The 25,802-nt window shown below is 37.6% G+C and overlaps 1 protein-coding gene across 1 annotated transcript in view; it reads left to right on the top strand.

The window, feature by feature from the left end:
* The window catches only part of CNTNAP2 (contactin associated protein 2), a 2,336,063-nt gene that overhangs the window by 774,413 nt on the left and 1,535,848 nt on the right, over positions 1 to 25,802 (top strand). The window lies entirely within an intron of this gene.

Below are 25,802 nucleotides of genomic sequence, written 5' to 3' on the forward strand. Positions count from 1 at the left end.
CCTGGGACGCAGCACCTCAGATAGCTCTGAGAGACTGCTCCAAAGAGATACTGGAGAAAGGTCAAATAGATTTTGGTGAACAGGGAGTTCAATACAATTAAGTGCTCATTTTACGAAAGGTTTTCTGCTAGTCTTGAGGAGCCGATGTCATTGTGAAAGTCCGTAGCTACTGACTATATGTATGAAGAGGACAATAAGGTAGAAAAATAGTTTTAAAGAAAAAGCAAATAGACCAGCCATAGCTTTGGAGTATGTTAGACACCACAATGAGCATCCCCTTCTCAATTTTAAATATTTTAAAATATTACTAGTCCTCACTCTAAGGTGTGTGCACTTGTCTGCATTTATGTATTAAAAACCACCAAGAGGCTGTTTATTCATACATTCTTATTGGTTGAAGAATGTTTCTTTAGGCTACAGTTTCTATCCAAGGCTTAGGGCAATGAGTCTCAGTCTGGGCTACCGTTTTGAGTTGCCTGAGAAGAATTTAAAGTATATGAATGCCAGGCCCACCCAGGCAAATTAAATTAGAATCATGTAAGTAGTATTTTATATTAATGACTCTGATATTTTTTAGGAACAGAGATCTTCTATTTGAGTAAAATATTGAAATTATAAAGAAATAATTTAGAGGAGTAGGAACAGTAATATAGCAAAGAAAACACTCATAATGGTAGTTTAAACCCTTATTACAGTTCTGTAGGCATTTTATTATTTTTTTTTATTCTGAGAAAAAAGGTAGCATAATCCATTTACTCTTAAAACCATATTAATTAAATTGGAAAGTTGTGTGTATTCAATCAAATATTCACAACATATAAATTAATTATATATGTTATAAAATACTAAATTTTAAGGGATCTATTTTATTTTTTTTAAGGCAGTCAAAACCAAAATTAAGTAAAGCCATCAATAAGAAATGAAAAGGATGGGGTGGGAGGAGGAGGAGGAATGGGAGGAATTTGTTTTTAATTTATATATTAGACAGAATGCTTGGGATTTTTGACCTGATCAGGGCCCACTCCCAGAAAGGTGACATCTTAAAACTCTTAAGTAATTTTTGTGAGCAGGCAGAGTCTAGTGCTCTGAACTTAAGTAGCTGGTCATTTCCACAGCAGTTGTCCATGATTATAACTGTCATGTGAAATAAGGATATAATACTCTGATAATAAATAGTACATATGCCAGAGTAGTGCTTTAGAAATAAGTTCTATTAAGCCTTTATTGCATGGCAAGAACATTTGTATATTGGGATGTGTAAATTGTCAGAAGCAAGTAAGGAGGAAAATTTCTCTTCATGGAAAGTCTTCATCTCACAATTAAGCTAAGTATCAGGCATAATTCATATTTTTAAAAAAGTGGTTTTCAACCCTGGATACACAATGGAGTAACCTATAAAGCTTTAAAACATGGATGTTTGGGTCTCATTTCCAGAGATTTGAAATTGGATGGTCTAAGATGAAACCTAGGCATTGAGATTTTAAAGCTCCCCCAGTCATTCTAATGTATAGTTAGCACTGAGAACCCTATTGTAGATTGGTTTTCAGCCTGTAGGTAAGATGGGCATGAAGGTCTTTCCTATAGCTCAAATGGTAAAGAATCTGCCTGTAATGCAGGAGACCCAGGTTCAATCTCTGGGTTGAGAAGATCCTCTGGAGAAGGGAATGGCGATCCACTCTAGTATTCTTGTCTGGAGACTCCCATGGACAGAGGAGCAAGGCAGGCTACAGTTGGTAGGATCGCAAGAGTCTGAGTGACTAACACTGCTACTACCAAGTGCGCACGGAGGAGGTCTATTGTGCAAAACAATGGTAGAGCAGAAAATTTGAAAGGACCTTCCTAAAAGTTGAGCAGAAAGAGAGAGATACTGACCAGATGCCTACACAAACAGCAGACCAGCTAACTGGGAGTAGACAAGTAAGGCTCAGATCACAGGCTCTTCCAGGAGAGCAATCATTATTTTCTGTCTAAAATGCAGTTATTTGAAGAGCTGCAGTCAGACTCCAAACTATCTTTCAGATTTCTGTTTCTGTAAAGTTTTCATTCCAAAATTGAGAGACTGTTAAATCCTCTCCTATCATAATGGACTAGTTAAGTTTAGTTCAGTTCAGTCTCTCAGTTGTGTCTGACTCTTTGCACCTCCATGGACTGTAGCACAGCAGGCTTCCCTGTCCATCACCACTCCCAGAACTTGCTCAAACTCACGTCCATTTGGCAGGTGATGCCATCCAACCATCTCATCCTCTGTCATTCCCTTCTCCTACCGCCTTCAATCTTTCGCAGCATCAGGGTCTTTTCAAATGTGTCAGTTCTTCATATCAGGTGGCCAAAGTATTGGAGTCTGATCTTCATCAGTCGTTCCAATGAATATTTAGGACTGATTTCCTTTAGGATTGACTGGTTGGATCTCCTTGCAGTCCAAGGAACTCTTAAGAGTTTTCTCCAACACCACAATTCAAAAGCATCAATTCTTGGGTGCTCAGCTTTCTTTATAGTCCAACTCTCACATCCATACATGACTACTGGAAAAACCATATCTTTGACTAGACAGATCTTTTTTGGCAGGGTAATGTCTCTGCTTTTTTAAAAAATTTAAATTTATTTATTTTAATTGGTGGCTAGTTACTTTATAATATTGTAATGGTAATATGCTGTATAGATTGGTCATAGCTTTTCTTCCAAGGAGCAAGCATCTTTTGATTTCGTGGCTGCAGTCACCATCTGCAGTGATTTTGGAGCCCAAGAAAATAAAGTCTGTCACTGTTTCCATTGTTTCCCCATCTATTTGCCATGAAGTGATAGTGACCAGACAGCATATTGAAAAGCAGAGACATTACTTTCCCAACAAAGGTCCATCTAATCAAAGCTATGGTTTTTCCAGTAGTCATGCATGGATGTGAGAGTTGGACTATAAAGAAAGCTGAGTGCTGAAGAACTGATGCTTTTGAACTGTGGTGTTGGAGAAGACTCTTGAGAGTTGCTTGGACTGCAAGGAGATCCAACCAGTCAATCCTAAAGGAGATCAGTCCTGAGTGTTTATTGGAAGGACTGATTTTGAAGCTGAAACTCCAATACTTTGGTCACCTGATACAAAGAACTGACTTATTTGAAAAGACCCTTGATGCTGAGAAAGATTGAAGAAAGGAGGGGAAGGGGACAACAGAGGATGAGATGGTTGGATGGCGTCACCGACTCAATGGGCATGAGTTTGAGTAAACTCCAGGAGTTGGTGATGGACACAGAGGTCTGTTGTCCTGCAGTCCATGGGGTCACAAAGAGTTGGACATGACTGAGCAACTGAATTGAACTGAATTGATGGGACCGGATGCCATGATCTTTGTTTTCTGAATGTTGAGGTTTAAGCCAGCTTTTTCACTCTCTCACTTTCATCAAGAGGCTCTTTAGTTCTTCACTTTCTGCCATAAGGGTGGTGCCCTCCGCATATCTGAGGTTATTGATAGTTCTCCCAGCAATCTTGATTCCAGCTTGTGCTTCATCCATCCTGGCATTTCACATGATGTAATCTGCATATGAGTTAAATAAGCAGAGTGACAATATACAGCCTTGACGAACTCCTTTCCCAGTTTGGGACCAGTCTGTTGTTTCATGTCCAGTTCTAACTGCTACTTCCTGACCTGCATACAGATTTCTCAGGAGGCACATCAGGTGGTCTGGTTTTCCCATCTCTTGATGAATTTTCCACAGTTTGTTGTGATCCACACAAAGACTTTGACATAATCAATAAAACAGAAGTAGATGTTTTTCTGGAACTCTCTTGCTTTTTTGATGATCCAACAGATGTTGGCAATTTGATCTCTGGTTCCTCTGCTTTTTCTAAATCCAGCTTGAACATCTGGAAGTTCATGATTCACATAGTCTTTAGGCTAACTTGGATAATTTTGTGCATTACTTTCCTAGGGGATGGGATGAGTGCAACTGTGTAGTAGTTTGAGCATTATTTGGCATTGCTTTTCTTTGGGATTGGAATGAAAACTGACCTTTTCCAGTCCTGTGGCCACTGCTGAGTTTTCCAAATTTGATGGCATATTCAGTACAGCACTTTCACAGCATCATATTTTAGGATTTGAAAAAGCTCAACTGGACTTCCATCACTTCCACTAGCTTTGTTCATAGCGATGCTTATAATTCACTCAGACAGTTTGCAAAGATGGCTGCCCTAAATATGTCTGCTCTAATGATGGCTGTTATAAAGATGGGTGCTTATAAAGATGGCTGCCCTCAAGATGGTTGCTAAAATGCAGTGATATTAGGACTTCATTTACCAGGTAATGGGCAGTAAGTGTGTGCTTTGTCACTCAGTCATGTCCGACTCTTTGTGGCCCCATGTACTGTAGCCTACCAGGCTCCACTGTCCATGGAATTTTCCAGGCAAGAACACTGGAGCTGATTGCCATTTCCTGCTCCAGGGAATCTTCCCGACCTAAGGATTGAACCTATGTCTCTTCTGTCTCCAGCATTTGCAGATATAGCACCATCTGGGAAACCCACTTAGCATTAAGGGAGGGTCTCATTTTGGCTAAATACAGAGACACAAGTTCAAACAACTAAGAAGGGTGACATTTTCCAGCATGACTTGTACTTTTCTGATTTATATAAAATGCCAGAGGTTGAGTCAGGGAGACAAGGTCATTCAGTGAAAATATCACAAATTGTGAAGGTAAGCTGTTAATACATCTACACAGAGGACTCTCAATTTTTTCAGATGGTGTAAAGGGTGTATTTCTATAGTTTTTGGCTTTTCTGATGTTTATGTTTGTTGCTTCCTTTCAAATCATGTACTTCTCATTAAAACGAAGAACATGATAAGCAATGAATGATTATTTCCAGATAAAACTATGGCGAGTTAATTATAAAATTTTATAAATCAAAACAAATTTGAGACACAAGCTAAATGTTGCAAAATATACTTAAATGCCAATGAACCTGCAATAAAGTTTACATTACTTTAATAATCTATGATAGGGAATTCCTGGATGGCCCAGTGTTTAGAACTCCACTTCACCTGCAGAGGGGCCCTGGTTTGGTCCGTGATTGAGGGGCTAAAATCCCACAGGAATCAAAGCGTGGCCAATAAAACCCAAAAAATCTTTGAAGAAGTATTTTATTCCTTGCTAGTGTGAAAAATAGTTCATTGCGTTGGTGTTTTATAAAAGTGATAAAATTCATTGTTTCTTAAAAGTTCTTGAGTACTTTTGAACTTATGTCTTAAAATGCATTAAATAATTAAAGTTTAGCACTTACAGACCTCAACCAAAAATATACTTGACTTAAATTTATTACCAGGTGAGCCACAAAGGGAAGCCCAAGAATTATTGGATTGTGTAGCCTATCCCTTTTCCAGGGGATCTTCCCAACTCAGCAATTGAACCAGGGTCTCCTGCATTGCAGGCAGATTCTTTACCAACTGAGCTATGAGGGAAACCTTAAATCTATTAAAAATGGTAATTAGATATCTCCTTTAATCTAACTGTATAACATAATGTATACTGCAATTAAAAGAGATTTCTCACATAGATAAGATTGGATTTTTTTTTAATAGACAACACCTTATCTGATGTAAAGTTTTAGAGTAAAAAGATTTTAAAGTTGATTAAGTTCTAAGGTTACTTTAACTATCCTTTCAAAAAAGAAAAATTGGTTGCCTGAGGAGAATGCAGTGTAATGTCCATTCAACCAGTTTAGTATTGTTTTTAACAAATGTCAATGGTTATTCTTTCTATGGTTGCAGAAACAGACAACCATGACCAATTTTGTTATATTTTTGTTAAATGCCCATATGGAGATTCAGAATTATTTTATGACCATTGGATGATAATGTTAAAATAAGAAGGGTCATGCAAATAAGAAATTACAACAGTCTCACAAGATTTTAAAGTCATCAATCTCATACTGTGTAATGAGAATGATTCTTAAAGAGACTTCTGAAGAAGAGTTTATCTGAATATTTAATTCTCAAATATGTGAGTTGCTATTAAATAAATGTGCTAAACTAGTCAAGCCTTCTTATTCCTCTTTGATGATACTAAAGCTTTATAGAATCCTTTACACTTTATCGACAATGTCATTTCCTTTTATTTAGAATTTCTTTTCCGATATAAAGGGAAAATATGTGCAGGTTGGTAAAATTGCCAAAGAAAAATTTTCCATTTACATATTCTACAAACTCTAATTTGCATACTTTCCAAGGTATTTTCAGATTTCCTCTGTACAATCTGTTAGAGGGAAAGGAAGGATATTCTATATAAGCATTTCTTATCAAAAGTCCATTAAACATTACATTCAGTAAGAAATTCCAGCAGGTCTTTCTAAGAAGCTGCATTTAGTTTTGCTTAGGAAATTCTATTACCAGCTTTGAATGTAGATATTTGGGGCCAAAATAGGAAATTGGAGTATTAATAGTGAATACTTTCTTTACATACTATTACTGTTTTGCAGGATAGTAACATATTACAAATTGACTTGTAAACAGTTTTTCTCTCTTAAAAAATGTTTTTTAATGGTTAGAAGATGCTTGTATATTCCTAATTATTTTTTAAAATAGTTTTTGACCTCTTTTGTTAATAGTATCAGGCTAGGATCAGTAATCACTGAATAGATTAAATGGAAAGTCTCATAGAACAGAAATGTTTTATATTTAAATTGCATGGTTAAATACTTATCAAGGATATAGGAATATGTAAGTTTGTATTCTCTAAGCAATATTAAGTAGAGTATTAATTTTCTAGATGTGTTAAAAACTCAGATCTCTATGTTCTTACATACTTTCCATATATATATATGTGTATATATATACACATAGACACACAAAACTTAATTGTTTCTAATAACTTTAAAATATTTAAAAAATCTGAAAAGTAAGTAGTAGTTAGCAGACTCATTTAGTAAATTCTTTGATTTTATGAATATCAAGTCAATGGTTGGAACATGCATTCTCTACTTTTTTATATAAAATCAAATAGCACATCAGCCAAGATTTGCATAACAAAAATTTCCTATAATATCCTTCTTGATCAGCCTATGTGTTTGAAAAGAGAAAACCAAGATATGGATTCCAAAGTTCTGAATTCAAGTATATAGGTTCATTTATTTGGTTTTATAAAATTGCAAAAGTCCCTTGTACCTCAGATTTCTTCTCTGAGAAACAGGAATGATGTCTTTTAATATTTAAGTGAATTATTTAAGGGAATATTTAAGTGGAATTATGTAAGAAGTTTTGCAAACTATAAGGTTTTAGAAATGTGTTATCTATTGCCAGTCTTAGAAGCATTTTCCAAAACTAGTGTAGTATTTGTATTCAGTGACAGTAGTCTATTATAATTTCCAGATTTTTTAGGCTCCCTCTCTCCTTTCCAGATCCAGTTGACCCATTTACTCTTATTCAAGATTTATAATATCTGACAATATTTTTGATGAAAATATTATGACGAGGTAGGAAGTATAATGTGGGCAAATCTCTGGCATGTTTTCCAGTTCATAAATAGAGTGGCCATTGCCGGGGCAGGGCAGGCTTGTGAGGCATGGCTAACAGACCTCGCTCCAAGCCAAGTGCCCTGGCAGTGCTTATAACAAATTATTTGTTTCCATAACAATGGCCATGGGTCCAATGAGCCATGTAAGGGGATATTGTTTAAAAACAAATGGATTATTCTGTTCTATCTTTTCAACCATTTGTTGTAGTGGTTACACAAGTTTTCCAAATCATTTAAAAATCTGTTCCAAATACAAATGTAAAACATAACTGTTTTACAATTTAATAGTATACTTAAATTCTTTCCAAAAAATCTAGAATTTTTCCTGCATATGACACTGAGGAAGACAACCATCCTCATTACTTGTTTCTATCTCATCCATCAGATAGAATTAATAACAGCCTCGTCTTCATTTAGGACACTAAAGGAATTTTTTTCACCAATGGGTAGGAATTTCTCTTGCTTATTTATGTACACACGTGCATTGTTGCTGCAATCAGCCACTTGGGGAAATGAACCAGGTGGATATATTCAAAATAATATTATAAATAGTTTATTGAGAAATAAAACATACCAGAGTAATCTTCATTAAACCATTTCTGAAATGACCCTTGAAATAAATAGGGTAAGACATTTTTAGGAATTGTATGGAAGAAAATAATTTCCAAGGTGAGTTTGCAATAGGCTTCTTATTTCTGTGAAACAGATTTTTCTGCTTACACCCCTCTTAGGATGGGTGACATTTTTAAAGTCTCATGAATTTTAATAAGTTGAGTAGATATTCCAGATCCTTTTGCATATACTGTAATGCCTCCACTAGTGAATTTTGATCACCTTTCTAAATACACATTTCTACCATGTGTGTTTTAAGAGGTTATGAGATTTTGTATTGTGTTAATTTGTGAGTCACTCACTAGTCTACACATATGTAGAACCATTATAATTGACATGGTTATATGTTTAATCCCCTCCCCCCAACTTTAGAAGATAAAAATACTATGTTATTAATAATAGTGAATAGATTACTGCCATACAACTGTTAGGAAAAGGAAAATGCTATAATCTTATACATTTTCTTACAGGCAATGAAATAACCATATATAATCCTTCACCATCTAGTATTTTTCTTCTATGAGATGAAACGGAATATATGTAATCATTGTTGTAATTTTTTAACGTGTGTTTGATTTCTTCGAGAACTCTCTGAAGGAAGAAATGTTCTCGTTAAGCATAAGGACATTTTCAGGTGCTTTGTTTTACTCTGGACTGAGATAATGGAGATGCTCATACTTCCTTATCAGATCAAGCTTGGAGTTAGGTGACATGAAGCTAAATGACTCCAGGTGAATGCAGATTTATAGAACATATTGATAGGTACCTACAAATATTTTGAATAAATAGCAATTCCTTCATGTAAGATGCATGTCTCTGCTCAAGTGGTAACTTAGTGGATTATAGAGGAACACTGGGATGGGCTTCCCAGGTGGTAGAGTGGTAAAGAATCCATCTGCCAATGCAGGAACTGCAGGAGACCTAAGTTTGATCCCTGGGTCTGGAAGATCCCTTGGAGGAGGAAATGGCAACTAACTCCAGGATTCTTGCCTTTGAAATTCCATGGACAGAGGAGTCTGGTGGTCTGTAGTCAGTGGGGTTGCAAAGGAGTCGGATACACTGAGCTCAAGCACTCACATGTGCACACACCCCCACACACACCCACACACACCGAGGAAACCTACATCGGGGAACTGAGAGCACAGGAAAACATGCTGCTTATGTGGCTGCAGGCCCCCAAAAGGCAGTGAAAATAATAGCTCAGTGGTGCATTCTGGAATCAGACCACCCAGGCCAGGCATCATAACTTTACTACATAGATTCGTGTCACATTGGGCAGATTCCTTAAACTTTCTCTGCCTAAATTTCCTCATCTGTAAAATGACTAGTGACAGTACCTTCTTCACTTACCTCAGTAGCACCTACCTCTATGGCTGTCAGTATTAAATTGATAATCCATATGTAGAGCTTAAAACAATAACTGGCTCATGTTAACCCCTTAATTATTAAATTTTATGGATTTGTGACTCATAGATATAGCACCATAGTATTTCATATCAGATTTGTCCTTGAAATTTCAAAAGAGCCTGCTACTTGTATCTCACAATAGCTTTTCTCTATGAACATATTGGCATGTATATTATATTATGTCATGCATCTCAACCTGAAATAACTAATAACTCATTTTTAAGTATAATTGAGCGTGTGAATTTATGCCATTTGAATCATGATCCTATTGCCATGTGGAGCCCCGTTCATTGCAGTACAAATTGTGTCTGGACAGATCTTTCACATGTTTGTATTAAACTTCAGTGAAAATATGACAGTAATGCTTCCCTTTAGTTTAAAAATTCACTTTTATTACCTTTGGAAATCAAGGAAAATATTTAACCTATTTTGACTACAGTCCTCCTTCATATCCTCTTAGGCTAATTGAAAATTGTAAAGATAAGCAGACTCCAAAACAGACTTATGAATATTGGCTGAAACAGTCTGCTGATTATCTATGGAGTTAGAGAGCCCACATAAAGTGTGCAAGCCAGATATGCCAAGATTCCTCTGCAGCAGCATCACCTGGGAATGTGTTAGAAAGGCAGAATCTCAGGAACTCATCACAAATCTTTCAAATCAAAATCTACAGTTTAAAAATATACACTTAAGAGTATGGGATTAACAGATGCACACCGCCGTATCTATTCATAAAATAGATAAAACCATAAGAATTTATAGGAAGTTATATTCAATACCTTGTAATAACCTATAATGTAAAATAATTGAAACAAAAGTATATATGTGTATACATATATATATATCCAAATCACTTTGCTGTATACCTGAAACTAACACAATATTGTACATAAACTATACTTCAGTTAAAAAAAAATCCACAAGTGATTCATGTACATACTAAAGATAGTGCTGTTTTCAATATTTGAGGAGCTCTCATGAGAAAGAGGAATTAGCATTGAACCTGGTGTTTCCAAATCAGAAGGCAGAGTTAGAAGAATTAGAATTTTCAGTACAAATTTCAGAAAGACTTATCATGAAAAGGGAATCAGCTTTGATAGGTACTTGCTGAGCACCTACTATTTACTGAAAGTTGGAGATAAACACAATTACTGCCTTCTAGGGCAAAAAAAAAAATCTAGTGGTAATGCTAAATACATAAATCTTAAGTTATTTTGAATGACTATATGTGTTCTAATGGGTAGCAGCTTGCACAGGTTGTTCTGTGAACACACAGAAAACTGATTCATTCATATTTGTTGAGGGTCATGGTCAGTAAAGCCTTCTAGAAGAGCTAAGTATTATTGGTTAAGTAGGGAAAAAATTGGTGCTGTGAAGAAATGTGGGAATATTGTCAGGTACAACAAGCTAGGACTGCTTGCCACAAATTGAGAGATGAGCTGTTGGGACAAGAAGTAGAGACCTTATTCAGAAAGCCAGCAGACCAAGAAGGTGATGGACTCAGTTCACTTCAGTCATGTCCAACTATTTGAGACCCCATGGACTGAAGCACACCAGGGTTCCCTGTCCATCACCAACTCCTGGAGCTTGCTCAAACTCATGTCCATTGAGTCAGTGATGCCATCCAACCATCTCATCCTCTGCCATCCCCTTATCCTCCTGCCTTCAATCTTTCCCGGCATCAGGGTCTTTTCCAGTGAGTTAGTTCTTCGCGTCAGGTGGCCAAAGTATTGGGGTTTCAGCTTTAGCATCAATCCTTCCAATGAACACCCGGACTGATTTCCCTTAGGATTGACTGTTTTGATCTCCTTCCAGTCCAGGGGACTCTCAAGAGTCTTCTCCAACACCACAGTTCAGAAGCATCAATTCTTTGGTGCTCAGCTTTCTTTATGGTCCAACTTTCACATCCATAGAGGACTGCTGGAAAAACCACATCTTTGACTATATGGACCTTTGTCAGCAAAGTAATAATGTCTCTGCTTTTTAACATGCTGTCTAGGTTGGTTGTATCTTTTCTTCTAAGAAGCAAGCATCTTTTAATTTCATGGCTGCAGTCACCATCTGCTGTGATTTTGAAAGCCAGCAGACCAAGAAGACGATGGACTAGTGTCCCCAGAAGCCATCTTACGCAAGTTAGAATTCAGGCTTCTTTTATGCTAAAAGAGGAAAGCATCTGGCCAATCCCTGTAAACTTCTTAGCACCCAAGCCCTTTGTTCTGGCTGTCCATGTAAATCAGGTTACTTGTGTTCCCTTAAACCTCCAACAAGACAAGAGTTATTCCGTTTCCCAACTTTTTATCTCCTATGAGAGAACTTTTTATCATAGGAATGCTAAGTGTTATACCTTTAAAGGTCAAGCCGGGGAGGCAGAGCCTGGAGAATGGTCTCTTATGTGTATTTCATGCTATAGGTAACTTTTTTTTTAAGTGCTGAGTCAGCATGACTAAGCACAGGCAATGCAGCACAAAGGTTAGAGCTGAAGGATAGATCCAATATGGCATTGGTTTGTTTTCCTCTGTTACAGGAAGTCATTACTAGCAGAGACTCTTGTACTGAGATAGGTAGGAATGGACAGTGAGACACTATACATAATCATGGCCCTTTCTCAGTTTTCAGATAATAAATTAATAAAAAGTAACTTTTTTATAAGAATTCTGAAATCATATCCTTTTAAACAGTAATATTTAAGTTATATAATGTGAACTCTCTACCTTTGGGAGAATGTTGGAGTTGATGCGGTCCTTCACAGCACATCTCAGGAATACTCTTAGTACTGAGTTCATGGGCAAGCACAGAATAGATGCTTAAGAGTGTAGAATTGAAGTACTCTGAAGGCAAATGGGCTGAAGCTGAAATTCATGATGTTACTTATATCTGAGTCACAAATCCAGATATACTAGACCCAATACTCAATATGGAGAAAAAAACCATTTTTCTTTGTTTGTTTTAGCAATAAACATCATTACTATAATGACCATTTGCTTCTTTTGACTGAATGAAAATGATATGAAATCATATACAATATTTATAAAACAAGATAGTGCAAGCTTTGGAACTGGACTTGAAATATCAGAACCCTGTTCTAATACTTTGTAACTGAATATTTAACCATGTTAATTGAACATTTATGGGCTTTAGTTGCCTTATCTGTCCTCAAGAATAGTACGATTTAGTTATAATGATAGTAAAAATCGCTATAATAATTGCAAATAAAAGCTGGCCATCTTGGGTGACTTTCATATGCTTGTGTCCCTAGTGACCACGAGCATATCTGTATTACTCATGTCACTTATGCACACAATTCTGCCAAGTAACTAATTTAGTCAATGTTGACTTTGAGGAAGAACTAATAGAATGTTAAAATGTCTTAGCAAATACGTTTGATTTGCTTGAATAAACTTGCTTAATTACAGGCTGTATTATCATTCTGGCAATGAGATGTCGTGTTGATAGGTTGTCTGAACAGTTCACTCAGCATCAATGCTTTTTCAGAAGCCTAGAGGAGAAAAGATGCCTTTCTAGAAATATTAGTTTGTACTTACAAAATGAAAAGATTATTAGAGATAAACATCAGCATTTCTTCCATGAACTTTACTGATCTATTTTGATGAGATGGTGGATCAGTTGTATTGCCCTTTAAATGGTTTATAATCATGTTTATATATATATATATATATATATAAAATATTATATTATTCTAAGAGAGGATGAGATGGTTGGATGGCATCACCAACGCGATGGACATGAGTTTGAGTAGGCTCTGGGAGTTGGTGATGGACAGGGAAGCCTGGTGTGCTGCAGTCCATGGGGTCACAAAGAGTCGGACACGACTGAATGACTGAACTGAACTGAATCATGCTAATGTGCAGCTTTAGTGAGTGTAATGTATGAAAACACCTTCCTGTGATATAGCAGAACGGTTCAGAAAACTCTATCTGTGCCAATGAATAAATAATAAAAGTGAACCAGCATTTTTGAGGTTTATTAAAAGGGTTGCTTTAACGCATTTAACACTCAAAATAAGTTAAATGTGATGATGCAGACTTTATTTATTTTTCTAAAATCACAAATTTTTTAAAAGTTTGGTCTTTTTTTTTAATTGTTTATTTTTAGTTGAAGGATAATTGGTTTACAATATTGTGTTGGTTTCTGCCATGTGGCAACATGAACCAGCCATAATTATACACATGTCCTCTCCCTCTTGAGGGACTCCTTGGTGGCTCAGATGGTAAAGAATTTGCCTGGAATGTGGGAGACCTGAGTTCAATCTCTGGGTCAGGCAGATCCCCTGGAGAAGGGATCCATTCCAGTATTTTTGCCTGAAGAATTCCATGGACAGGGGAGTCTGACAGGCTACAGTCCATGGGGTCACAAAGCGTTGGACATGACTGAGTAGCTAATGCTTTCATTTTCACTCCCTCCTGAACTTCCCTCATAACCTCCTACCCCATCCCACTCCTCTAGCTTGTCACAGAGCCATGGCTTGAGTTCATTCAATTATGCAGCGAATTCTCACTGGCTGTTTTTACATGTGGTGTCTATGTTTCCATGCTACTCTCTCCATACATAGTTTTTTATTTTCTTATAATTGTATTTATTTGTTTTTGGATGTGCTGAGTCCTTGTTGCTGTAAGGCATTTCTTTGGTTGCGGCGAGCAGGGGCTGTACTTCAGTTGTGGTGCGTGGGCTTCTCCCTGTTGTGCCTTTTCTTGTTGCAGAGCAGGGGCTCTAGGGTGTTGCAGTAGTTGCAGCATGTAGGCTCAGTAACTGTGGCTCCCAGGCTCTAGAGCACACTCAGTGGTTATGACATATGGGCTTAGATGCTCTGCAGCAAGTGGGATCCTTCTGGATCAGGGGTGGGATCTATATCTCCTGCTTTGGTAGCTGGGTTCTTTTACCGCTGAGTCGCCAAAGAAGCCTGGCTTTTATTATTATTAAGCTCATTCTGTAGATGCAAAAATTGAGGATTATAGAAGGCAGTTCATTTCCTGGTGTACATGGTGAATTTATATTTGGAACCGGAAACCAGGGTTGTCTAATTTGCCTGTGACCTTCACCACCATGACCCTTCTCAGTTCAGTTCTTCTTTTCACTGCCCACAGGAAACTAGTTGACTATCACATTTTAACTGTAATGGGCTGCACAAATATGCAAGGGAGTGTCAAATGTACCATCTATTTCTTTTTATAAAGCCATACCAGTCATATTGGGTTAGGCACCAAATCTGAGTATGATCTCATTTTGACTACTTTTGTATGTAACAATTCTGTTTCAAATAAGAGAACATTCTGAGGTCCTAGAGGATGTACTTATACATATGAATTTGGGGGGGATACAGCCCAACCCATAACACATAACTGTTAGAAAAGTACTTTATTAAGTTATATTACTGAGTCCAAGTCAGATCTACTGTCTGCACGACAGGCCAGTAAAATCAGAGATGAGGTGCTGAGGCAAGGAACACTACTTTGTTCAGGAAGCTGGCAGACTGAGAAGATGACAGAATAATGTCTCAAAATAACCATCTTATTGGAGTCTGGTTGCCAGGTTCTTTCATAGAACAGAGAAGTGGGGAGGTGAGGAAATAAGGCAAAGAGGCCGTTAATCTTACAAATATCTTCTAGAATGGCAAGCTTCAAGGAGGGAGGTGTTAATTTCTCCCTTCTTATAGCCACCCTCAGGTGGACAGGGTCCTGAACAAAGGGGCACTTTGGTTTAATATTTAGGTAGAGGGGCAGGGTTCCCTGAGGCAGTCCATTATATTTAAACAGTATCTTTTTAGTGAAAAAAGCAATGGGAAGCAAAGGTTAAAAACAAAGGAAGAAGAAGAAGAAACAGATTCAACATAGAATCATAATTGATTCTTCCCTGTAAGAGCTACACCAATAAAACTTAGTTGCTATCACTGTGGTGTTGACAGTGTTGTGTATGGTTTGAAGAGTAGGGGATGGTTTTATAAGAAAGACGGTGGCTTCTAAGAGGAATTGTATGTCTGTCCTCATGAACTCAGAAAATAGACCTGAGTCAAACCATGAAGGGTTGAGTGATAACTAATTATATATGATTCTCTGCATTTAATTATTTACAAGCAAAATTTCAAAGAGAGATTTTAAGAATTATTCCTCTTATAGGGGACAGATGATTCAAAGATGCTTCTTAAAACCAACCCCTCAACCCACCCCAGGAGAAATATTTGGCCTTTAAAAAATGTCCCAGTTTTAAATCTCATATAGCACTTTATTCTGAATTAAACGCCATGTGACACATGAACATCATTTAATCAACATCATTAATTCCTTGAGCTATGTTACTTATTAAAAACTGGACTCTAGAGAACATGCATTCTAATTATAGACATTTCTTCCATCAGCAAAGAAAAGAGCTCCTCTGAAACTAAAACAGTTTCCTCCAGTTGTGTTTTGAGATGTAATTATTAATTTCATTTGGAGTATAAGAGCATCTATTTGAAAATAACAGGTTTCTTTTGTTAGCTCTTACAGGATTTTTCAGAGAAGGTTAAGAAACACATTCCCGTCGTTTCATATATGAAAGCTGAGCTGCCCAGGGCAAAGGCATTTTTCATCCTATGCACAGAGCTAACACAATTGTTCATTCCATCCACACAGTGACTGTCCTGCTTGTGTGTTTTTCAGTTTTGTTACAGTATACAAAGTGAAAAATAGAGCTGTGTGTGGTAGCCTAGAGCAACAGAGAAAAGACTGTGAATGTATCATAAAATTATTCAAGCTGTTTGCATTTATCCTAGCACAAACAAGTATTTGATAACAGAACTGAAAAATGCAGGAGAAATTTCTTGTCCCTTTTAAAGGATTTTCTGAGGTGATACCAGAAGATACATACAATGATTTTTTCACAAGACTTATTATATAAAAAGGCTAGTGTATATTTAACATGGGTAATTTGACAGTTTTATTCTTAGAATAGTAATAGATAAGAGTATACACTATACTTTACTTAAAATAAGCAGTAATGTCAATGTCATTTGTTTTTTTTAAATCAAAGACCTAAGAAATAGCATTGAGATCATTATTTTCTGTTTAAAGTTGGGGTAAGTGATAATAAAATAACACATACACACATACACGTATTCAACCTACTAAAATAATAGTCTCCCTTAATCATGTAAAATCTGTGAATATTTACTAGAATCAGATCTATTTCTAAACTGATTCTATTGAAGTACAGAGGTGTTAGGCATTTTGATCAATATCAAGCACCACTTCTAATACTAACTACCATTCACTGAACACTTAACTGAGAAGTACTTTCTGGGTCAAATTCTATGACAAGATCTGGGATGATGAGAGTCCAAAATTGGTTCTTCATTTCTGTGTCCCCTTGTTTTTGCTCTAAGAGGATATAAAGATAGACTATATTCAAGTTCTGAAAGAGGTTTATTTCTCTTGTTAAACACTGAGCCTCACAAATTAGGACAGTGCCTTGCACATTGAATGTGCTCAGTAAGTGTTTGACAACAGATTGACTGAATAATGGAATTTAATGGACCTTTGTGTAGGTAGTTTTAAGCCCTATAGGCATTGTATAGAACTTCCCAGGTGGTACAGCTATAAAGAATCCTCCTGCTGATGCACAAATTTGATCCCTAGGTCAGAAAGATCCCCTGAAATGGGAAATGGCAACCTGCTCCAGTATTCGGGCCTGGAAAATTCCATGGACAGAGGAGCCTGCCAGGCTACAGTCCATGGGATCTCAGAGGGTAGAACATGACTGAGTGACTGAGCACACATAGGTAATTATAATTAGTTATACATTTCATAAAGAATAATATTAGTTTTCTTAATTTACACTTATCTAGTGAATACTGACAAATGTTGCACACACCTACACCTATTGAAAGGAGCAAAGTGTCTTAACCCCCATTTCTGGGAACATGTGAAAAGCTCAAAAGTTTCCTATGGGAGAACATGTAGCAAAAGTCACAGTAGCAAATAGCTATGAGGAAAGGCTGGGGCTGCTGATCAGGGCAGCAAAGTATACCTGCCACCTAGACCTGTAGGCAGCTTAGGGCTGCCAACTGAGATGTCAACTTCACTTCAGTTGCTCAGTCGTGTCCGACTCCTTGCGACCCCGTGAATTGGAGCACACCAGGCCTCCTTGTCCACCACCATCTCCCAGAGTTCACTCAAACTCATGTCCATCGAGGCGGTGATGCTATCCAGCCATCTCATCCTCTGTAGTCCCCTCTTCCTCCTGCCCCCAATCCCTCCCAGCATCAGAGTCTTTTCCAATGAGTCAACTCTTCACATGAGGTGGCCAAAGTACTAGAGTTTCAGCTTTAGCATCATTCCTTCCAAAGAACACCCAGGGCTGATCTCCTTTAGAATGGACTGGTTGGATTTCCTTATGGTCCAAGGGACTCTCAAGAGTCTTCTGCAACACCACAGTTCAAACACATCAATTCTTCGGTGCTCAGCTTTCTTCACAGTCTCACAACCATACATGACCACTGGAAAAACCATAGCCTTGACTAGACGGACCTTTGTTGGCAAAGTAATGTCTCTGCTTTTGAATATGCTATCTAGGTTGGTCATAACTTTCCTTCCAAGGAGTAAGCGTTTTTTAATTTCATGGCTGCAGTCACCATCTGCAGTGATTTTGGAGCCCCCAAAAAGAAAGTCTGACACTGTTTCCTCAGTATCCCCATCTATTTCCCATAAAGTAATAGGACCAGATGCCATGATCTTCGTTTTCTGAATGTTGAGTTTAAGCCAAATTTTTCACTCTCTTCCTTCATTTTCATCAGGAGGCTTTTTAATTCCTCTTCACTTTCTGCCATCAGGGTGGTGCCATCTGCATATCTGAGGTTATGGATATTTCTCCTGGCAATCTTGATTCCAACTTGTGCTTCTTCCAGCCCGGCGTTTCTCATGATGTACTCTGCATATAAGTTAAATAAGCAGGGTGACAATATGCAGCCTTGACGTGCTCCTTTTCCTATTGGGAACCAGTCTGTTGTTCCATGTCCAGTTCTAACTGCTGCTTCCTGACCTGCGTATAGGTGTCTCAAGAGGCAGGTCAGGTGGTCTGTTATTCCCGTCTCTTTCAGAATTTTCCACAGTTGATTGTGATCCACACAGTCAAAGGCTTTGGCATAGTCAAGAAAGCAGAAATAGATGTTTTTCTGGAACTCTCTAGCTTTTCCAATGATCCAGCAGATGTTGGCAATTTGATCTCTGGTTCCTCTGCCTTTTCTAAAACCACCTTGAACATCTGGAAGTTCATGGTTGATGTATTGCTGAAGCCTGGCTTGGAGAAATTTGAGTATTACTTTACTAGTGTGTGAGATGAGAGCAATTGTGCGGTAGTTTGAGCATTCTTTGGCATTGCCTTTCTTTGGGATTAGAATGAAAAATGACCTTTTCCAGTCCTGTGGCCACTGCTGAGTTTTCCAAATTTGCTGGCATATTGAATGCAGCACTTTCACAGCATCATCTTTCAGGATTTGAAATAGCTCAACTGGAATTCCATCACCTCCACTAGCCTTGTTCGTAGTGATGCTTTCTAAGGCCCACTTGACTTCGCATTCCAGGATGTCTGGCTCTAGGTGAGTGATCATACCATCGTGATTATCTTGGTCTTGAAGACCTTTTTGTACAGTTCTTCTATATATTCTTGCCACCTCTTCTTAATATCTTCTGCTTCTGTTAGGTCCATACCATTTCTGTCCTTTATCAAGCCCATCTTTGCATGAAATGTTCCCTTGGTATCTCTGATTTTCTTGAAGAGATCTCTAGTCTTTCCCATTCTATTGTTTTCCTCTATTTCTTTGCACTGATCACTGAGGAAGGCTTTCTTATCTCTTCTTCCTGGAACTCTGCATTCATGTTTATATCTTTCCTTTTCTCCTTTGCTTTTCACTTCTCTTCTTTTCACAGCTATTTGTAAGGCCTCCCCAGATAGCCATTTTGCCTTTTTGCATTTCTTTTCCATGGGGATCTTCTTGATCCCTGTCTCAAGAGCTAATGCTAAATACAATCATATGTGGCCAACTTGAATCTGAGCTGGACCCTGGGTCAGTACAGAGAACCTGGTCACAGTAGAGAGAGGTTTCTGATCTCACAAAAGCTGGGTACAGGAAAGCAATACAGTCTGTACAAAAGGACTACACTTGACACAAAAGAATATATTATATATTTTATATTTCCATTTGTACAAAGCACAGAAGCCGTTAAAGCTTATGCTGTAAGCGGTCTGGATAATGGTTTTATTTGCAGGAGGGTATGCTTGGAAGGGAGTAGGTACAAAGGGATACTTTGTGTTGATAATTGTTTGTCCCATGATCTAGGGTGGTGTTCAGTTCAGTCGCTCAGTCGTGTCTGACACTTTGCGACCCCATGAATCACAGCACCAGGCCTCCCTGTCCATCACCAGTTCCCGGAGTTCACTCAGACTCACGTCCATCGAGTCAGTAATGCCATTCAGCCATCTCATCCTCGGTCATCCCCTTCTCCTCCTGCCCCCTATCCCTCTCAGAATCAGAGTCTTTTCCAATGAGTCAACTCTTCGCATGAGGTGGCCAAAGTACTGGAACTTCAACTTTAGCATCATTCCTTCCAAAGAAATCCCAGGGCTGGTCTCCTTCAAAATGGACTGGTTGGATCTCCTTGCAGTCCAAGGGACTCTCAAGAGTCTTCTCCAACACCACAGTTCAAACGCATCAATTCTTCGGTGCTCAGCCTTCTTCACAGTCCAACTGTCACATCAATGCACGACCACAGGAAAAACCATAGCCTTGACTAGACGGACCTTAGTCAGCAAAGTAATGTCTCTGCTTTTGAATATGCTGTCTAGGTTGGTCATAACTTTTCTTCCAAGGAGTAAGTGTCTTTTAATTTCATGGCTGCAATCACCATCTGCACTGATTTTGGAGCCCCCCAAAATAAGCCTGACACTGTTTCCACTGTTTCCCCATCCATTTCCCATGAAGTGATGGGACCGGGTGCCATGATCTTCGTTTTCTGAATGTTGAGCTTTAAGCCAACTTTTTCAGTCTCCACTTTCACTTTCATCAAGAGGCTTGTGAAAATCCATCAAGCTATAAATTGACATGCAGTTTTTTTGTGTATGTTGAAATTTAATAATAAGGTTTGAAAGACAGTTTTATTAGATTTGAAATTGAGATCCAGTTCTGAGAGAAGAGAATCATAATTACTCTCCAGTACTGAAAATAACTGTAGGAGAAAACCAGTGGTCCAGGCAAAAGGGAACAACCAGGGGACTTAACAAAGCATCTTAAAAGCCTGCTTGAAACCCATGGGAGGGATATTTTAGTCTTTCTGTCAGCTCAGCATTGATATAAACACACGGTGCTCTATTCACAGATAACACATGGGTACCTGGTATATTACAATTTCATACTTGCTAATGAAGAGCATATTTCTAAAGAATTGTCATGTCTGGCTCTCATTGCCTCTGGCTTGAACAAAGGTGAGCACATATAAAACAGACATCATTATCTGCAACCAGTGTGCATAGGATCTGGCAGTTAAGCCAGTCTTTGCCTGCTCCTAGGTTAGTTTTTTCCTACCCATAAGATGAATGCCTAAACCCACTAAATTTAATTCAATTTTATAACTGTCATCTATGTATGATGGATGTTAACAATTACGGAGAAAGTTTCCATGTCTAAAATGTCTCCCCAATTAAAACTGAGGAAATGTAGAAGTGGAGGCAAAAATTATGAATAGAGAGCTCACACAACAGATATAAAGGCATTCACTCTTCCGCCCATCCATCTCACTTCTGGGATTTTACACTAAATATACAGCTACAATAATATGAAAACTCATATACATGAGGTCATTCATTGCAGCATTATTTGAAATGACAGAATATTTGAATCTACATATATGACCAAATACAGGAGATTGGTTGAATAAACTTGGCTATATTCTCAAAATGGATACATTGAGGCTTTAAAGGACACTGAGAAATATCTCTAAGGGTTGATACAGGGTGGGTTTCCTGGATATATTGTTCAGTGTAAAAAAGAAAAATGCAAAAAGCATTTATTATGTACTACTGTGTGCAAGAAATGAAGCACATATATGCGGTTGAAGTAATTCTGAAAATATTTGACTATATTGTAGATGGAGCAAATGAGTGAGTATGTTGGTGGTTTTTGGAAGTCATGGTTCTCACTATGAAGAAAGTAAGAAATAAATAAGGAATGGAAGAAAACAAAAAAGAGTCCTGTTTAAAAATTAATGGACATACATATTTATATCTTCTATTTACATAAATGTATATACCTACTTGCAATATGGGCTTCCCTGGTGGCTCAATATCTGCCTGCAATGCAGGAGACCTGGCTTCAGTTCTTAGGTTAGGAAGACACCCTGGAGAAGGGAATGGCAACCCACTCCAGTATTCTTGCCTAGACAACTCCATGGACAGAGGAGCCTGACGAACTATTGGAGTCTCAAAGAATTCGACACAACTGAGCGATTAACACTTTTCATACTTTATATCTATATCTGTATATATTTCCTAGCTATGAATATTGAAAGGGTCTAGAAACAAAGACATTCCAGTAACAATGAGCATACCTGGTGCAGACCTTAGTTCCTAATACCATTACTCTCTAAAAGGAATCAGATCATATTGGAGAAATTATATATGATTTTGGTCACATAACATGCAATTTGAGTTTTAAGTATTTTTTATGTAAAACAAAAAAATGATGGTTAATGACAAAAAGACAGTAGGCTCATCTTGGGAAAAAAAAAAAAACAAACAACCTATGTTGGCTAAAACCATTAGAGCACAGAAATAATTAAAGACCGTAATGGATTACAAACCTCTAGAAAAATTAATGCAAATTCTTAAGGCTGTAGAGAAGGGAAGTAAATTAGACAGAATGATAGATAACTTTAGTCACCAGGTCATGTGTGACTTTGTTTTTTCAATTAGAAGATAGTTACTTTATAATCACAACAAACTGTGGAAAATTTTTAAAGAGATGGCCTCCTGAGAAATTTATATGCAGGTCAAGAAGCAACAGTTAGAACTGGACATGGAACAATGAACTGATTCCAAATTGGGAAAGGAGTATCTCAAGGTGGTTTTCTTCTATTTAACTAGTTATTCCCTCTCAGTCTCCTGAGTGGGATTTTCCTTGTAAACAGGATTTTTGTTTTTTTCTTTTTAACTGTTGAAATGATCCAGGACTCAGTCCTTAGTTTTCTCTTCTTTTCATGTATTCTTGCTCACTTCCTTGGAGATCCCAGTCTGTCTTATGAACGTAAATAGGATATATTAACCTTCTCCGTCTCCGTTGAATTGAACTCCACTATTGAGTGATCAGGAGAAACATTTGGAGTTATCATTGACTCTTTTTTCTTTTTTCATTTCACACTTTATATACAATTTGTTAGAAAATCCTCTTACTCAACTTTATAAATATATCTATGATCCAATTACTTATTGCCTCTCTCATTTGACATGAGAATAATTATAAGAATAGTTATAAAAAACTTCAACAGATCTATTTCTGCCTCTGACCCCATATAGACAGATGCCAACAGAACAGCTACAATTAACTTTTTAAAATATGAATCACATCATGTAACTACTCTGCTGCTCAGAACCCTGCACCTGTTCAGCATTTTACTTAGAATAAGAGCCAGTGTGTTTGTGATTCCCTAAAAAGACCTTTAAGTCTGTTCCTTGTTACTTCTCCTATCTCAACTACTGCTGTCCATCTTACTGACTTAGATCCAGACACACTAATCCTAGGACATTCTAGGAATGCCCCTGCCTTAGGATTCTTGCACTGGATATTTACTCTACCCAGAATGTTCTTTACTTTGATATCCTTTTGACTTTGCAAATGAAAAATATTCTCTCTGATATCAGAATTCTAAAAACTTGAGAAAGTAATTTTTATTTACTTATTCAGGTAGTGATATTAATACTGTAATCCTTTTTTTTTAACTTTATTTCATCAACTAAGTAATTTAAGGATTAGTTGTATACATAAAAGGCATTTTTTAAACTTCCCTCTGTAGTGTTGTTTAGCATATGGTCAAAATATTTCTGTGTGTTATCTTTATGTCTAGCCGTATTATCTCCTACCCATATTTTTCTTGACTCCACTCCTCCAACTATTCTTAAAATAGTTGGTTAAAAACCTTTCCCTCTAATCAGAGGCAGTATAGCGAAATGATGAAGAGAATGGGTCAGGCACCCAGTACTCCGGATTGGATTCCTGTCATTGATGCTTACTTGCTGAATGACCGCCACTATATGACTCCAGATCTTTGTACCTCTACTTCCTTGTCTGTAAAATCTGGGATAAAAGCAGTCCCTCTCTCATAGAGTTATTGTAAGAACTAAATGAATAAATATATTTAATGTTCTTAGAACATTACTGGAAACATAGTCAATACATAACAATTATTTCTACAATGGGAAGACGTGGAAGAGGAAACAGGTTTAGGGGCAACAATCAAGTTTGGAATTTTGTCAGTTTGAGATACTAGTGAAACAGTGAGGCGCATATACCTTTATACTAGTTCGCAAATGCCAGCAGTGCCCCCCAATGAATTATTGCTCAGTGAGAGCTGAATGTTTCTTTTATGCATGGAAAACCCCCTAACAGCCCAGTTCAGGGTTCCTGGAAAGGAGAAGGGATAGTTTTATTACAGACCCTCCCTAATCACTCCCCAGCAAGGGTCTTCCTGCCTAGTGTAGTTTGAGCCGATAAAGAGATGGGGTTTGTTCTTAGAAGCAAAGGAAAGTTTCATTCTTTGATCAAAGAATGGAGAGGTTTGACCTTGTCTTCTGGGGGCCTTGCTCTCCCAACAAGCCACGGTCAGGGCTGCTGTATAGGGATTTCATCATGGGGAGAGCGTGGAATTCATGAGGGGCTGCAAGGCCGCGCTGCACGTGCTCCAGGCCACACTGCTAGGTGCCAGCCTCCTGGATTGAGGTGTCATATACTAAAGGCCTACTGAGCAGAGGTACTGTTGCAGGTACTTCACACCAGAAACTCTGGTCTGAAGTGCTGGGTTCGAAGCCTCTACACATGGCACCCAATGACGAGTGAAACTCATCTAAATACAAAGGAAAAGAAACATACAAAAAGGTTAGACTTTATTATCCAATTATTCTATTTATTTTCTGGGAATTGCTCATGGGCTGTGCCAGTGACACTTTTATTCTAACCAGTCATTCAGAAACTCTCATCAGTTCTGACATGTTCAAGTCACCTTGGATGCCATTATTATCAACATGTTGCTTCCAAAGTTATTACGAGTTCCATCTTAGTATCTTGAAAGAATATAGAATATGAAAAAGATAAATCTGTATCTTAAAAGCTGTGGCCAGGGAGGAATACATATGCATCACTTAACACTAACATCCCATTATGCGAATTAGCCGTGTGGCCGCACATCTATGAAAGGGTGTGCTTGGATCTGTAGATCTGGTTAGTCAGCCACTGTCCAGCTACAGCCTTGTACAATGGAAAGGGAAGCATGAGTTTGGGTAGTTGCTTGTCTCTGCCTAACAGGGGGTCAGATGAAAGGATCTAGAACTGGTACATAGTCTGGACTAGACAGAGAAGTAATTGAGAGTCATGAATGTGTAGATGTTACTTAAAGTCATAGCAATCATGTTCATAACCAGTGAAAGAGAATAGTGATGAGAAGGATCTGATACTGAATCTTGAGAAACTCAAACATTTAAAAATCTCAAAAAGAAATGAAAAACATGGAATACTGCCAAGTGGTTTTCTTTCCTAGATTTTCATATAGTTTTTGAACTGAGGAATTCTCAGTTCTTTCTTAAAGGTACCTTTAAAAGATGAGGAATATTTTCAGAATTTTGTTTAGCTCTTCAAAAGTGCAGTGAACTTGCAAATAAGAGATAAAAGTAAACACACATATAGAAATGTAATTCAAACATCTTCATGTTGTTGACTTTTTTTTATTAATTGATGAACACAGAAGTAATTCTTCTGTACCAAGAGAATGTTTGCAAAATATGGCACTAACACCAAAGAGGAATTTGGAATATTAGAAAGAATAATATCACTGAGAGAAAGATACAGAAAAATTAATATGTGTAAGATCCCTTAATTGTATTGGATTGGGTAGTTGAATTATCTTACTGACAAAGGTCCATCTAGTCAAAGCTATGGTTTTTCCAGTAGTCATGTGTGGATGTGAGACTTGGACCATAAAGAAAGCTGAGTGCTGAAGAATTGATGCTTTTGAGTTGTGGTGTTGGAGAAGACTGAGAGTCCCT

Source organism: Ovis canadensis, chromosome 4, assembly GCF_042477335.2.
Source record: "Ovis canadensis isolate MfBH-ARS-UI-01 breed Bighorn chromosome 4, ARS-UI_OviCan_v2, whole genome shotgun sequence".
Lineage (NCBI taxonomy): Eukaryota > Metazoa > Chordata > Mammalia > Artiodactyla > Bovidae > Ovis > Ovis canadensis.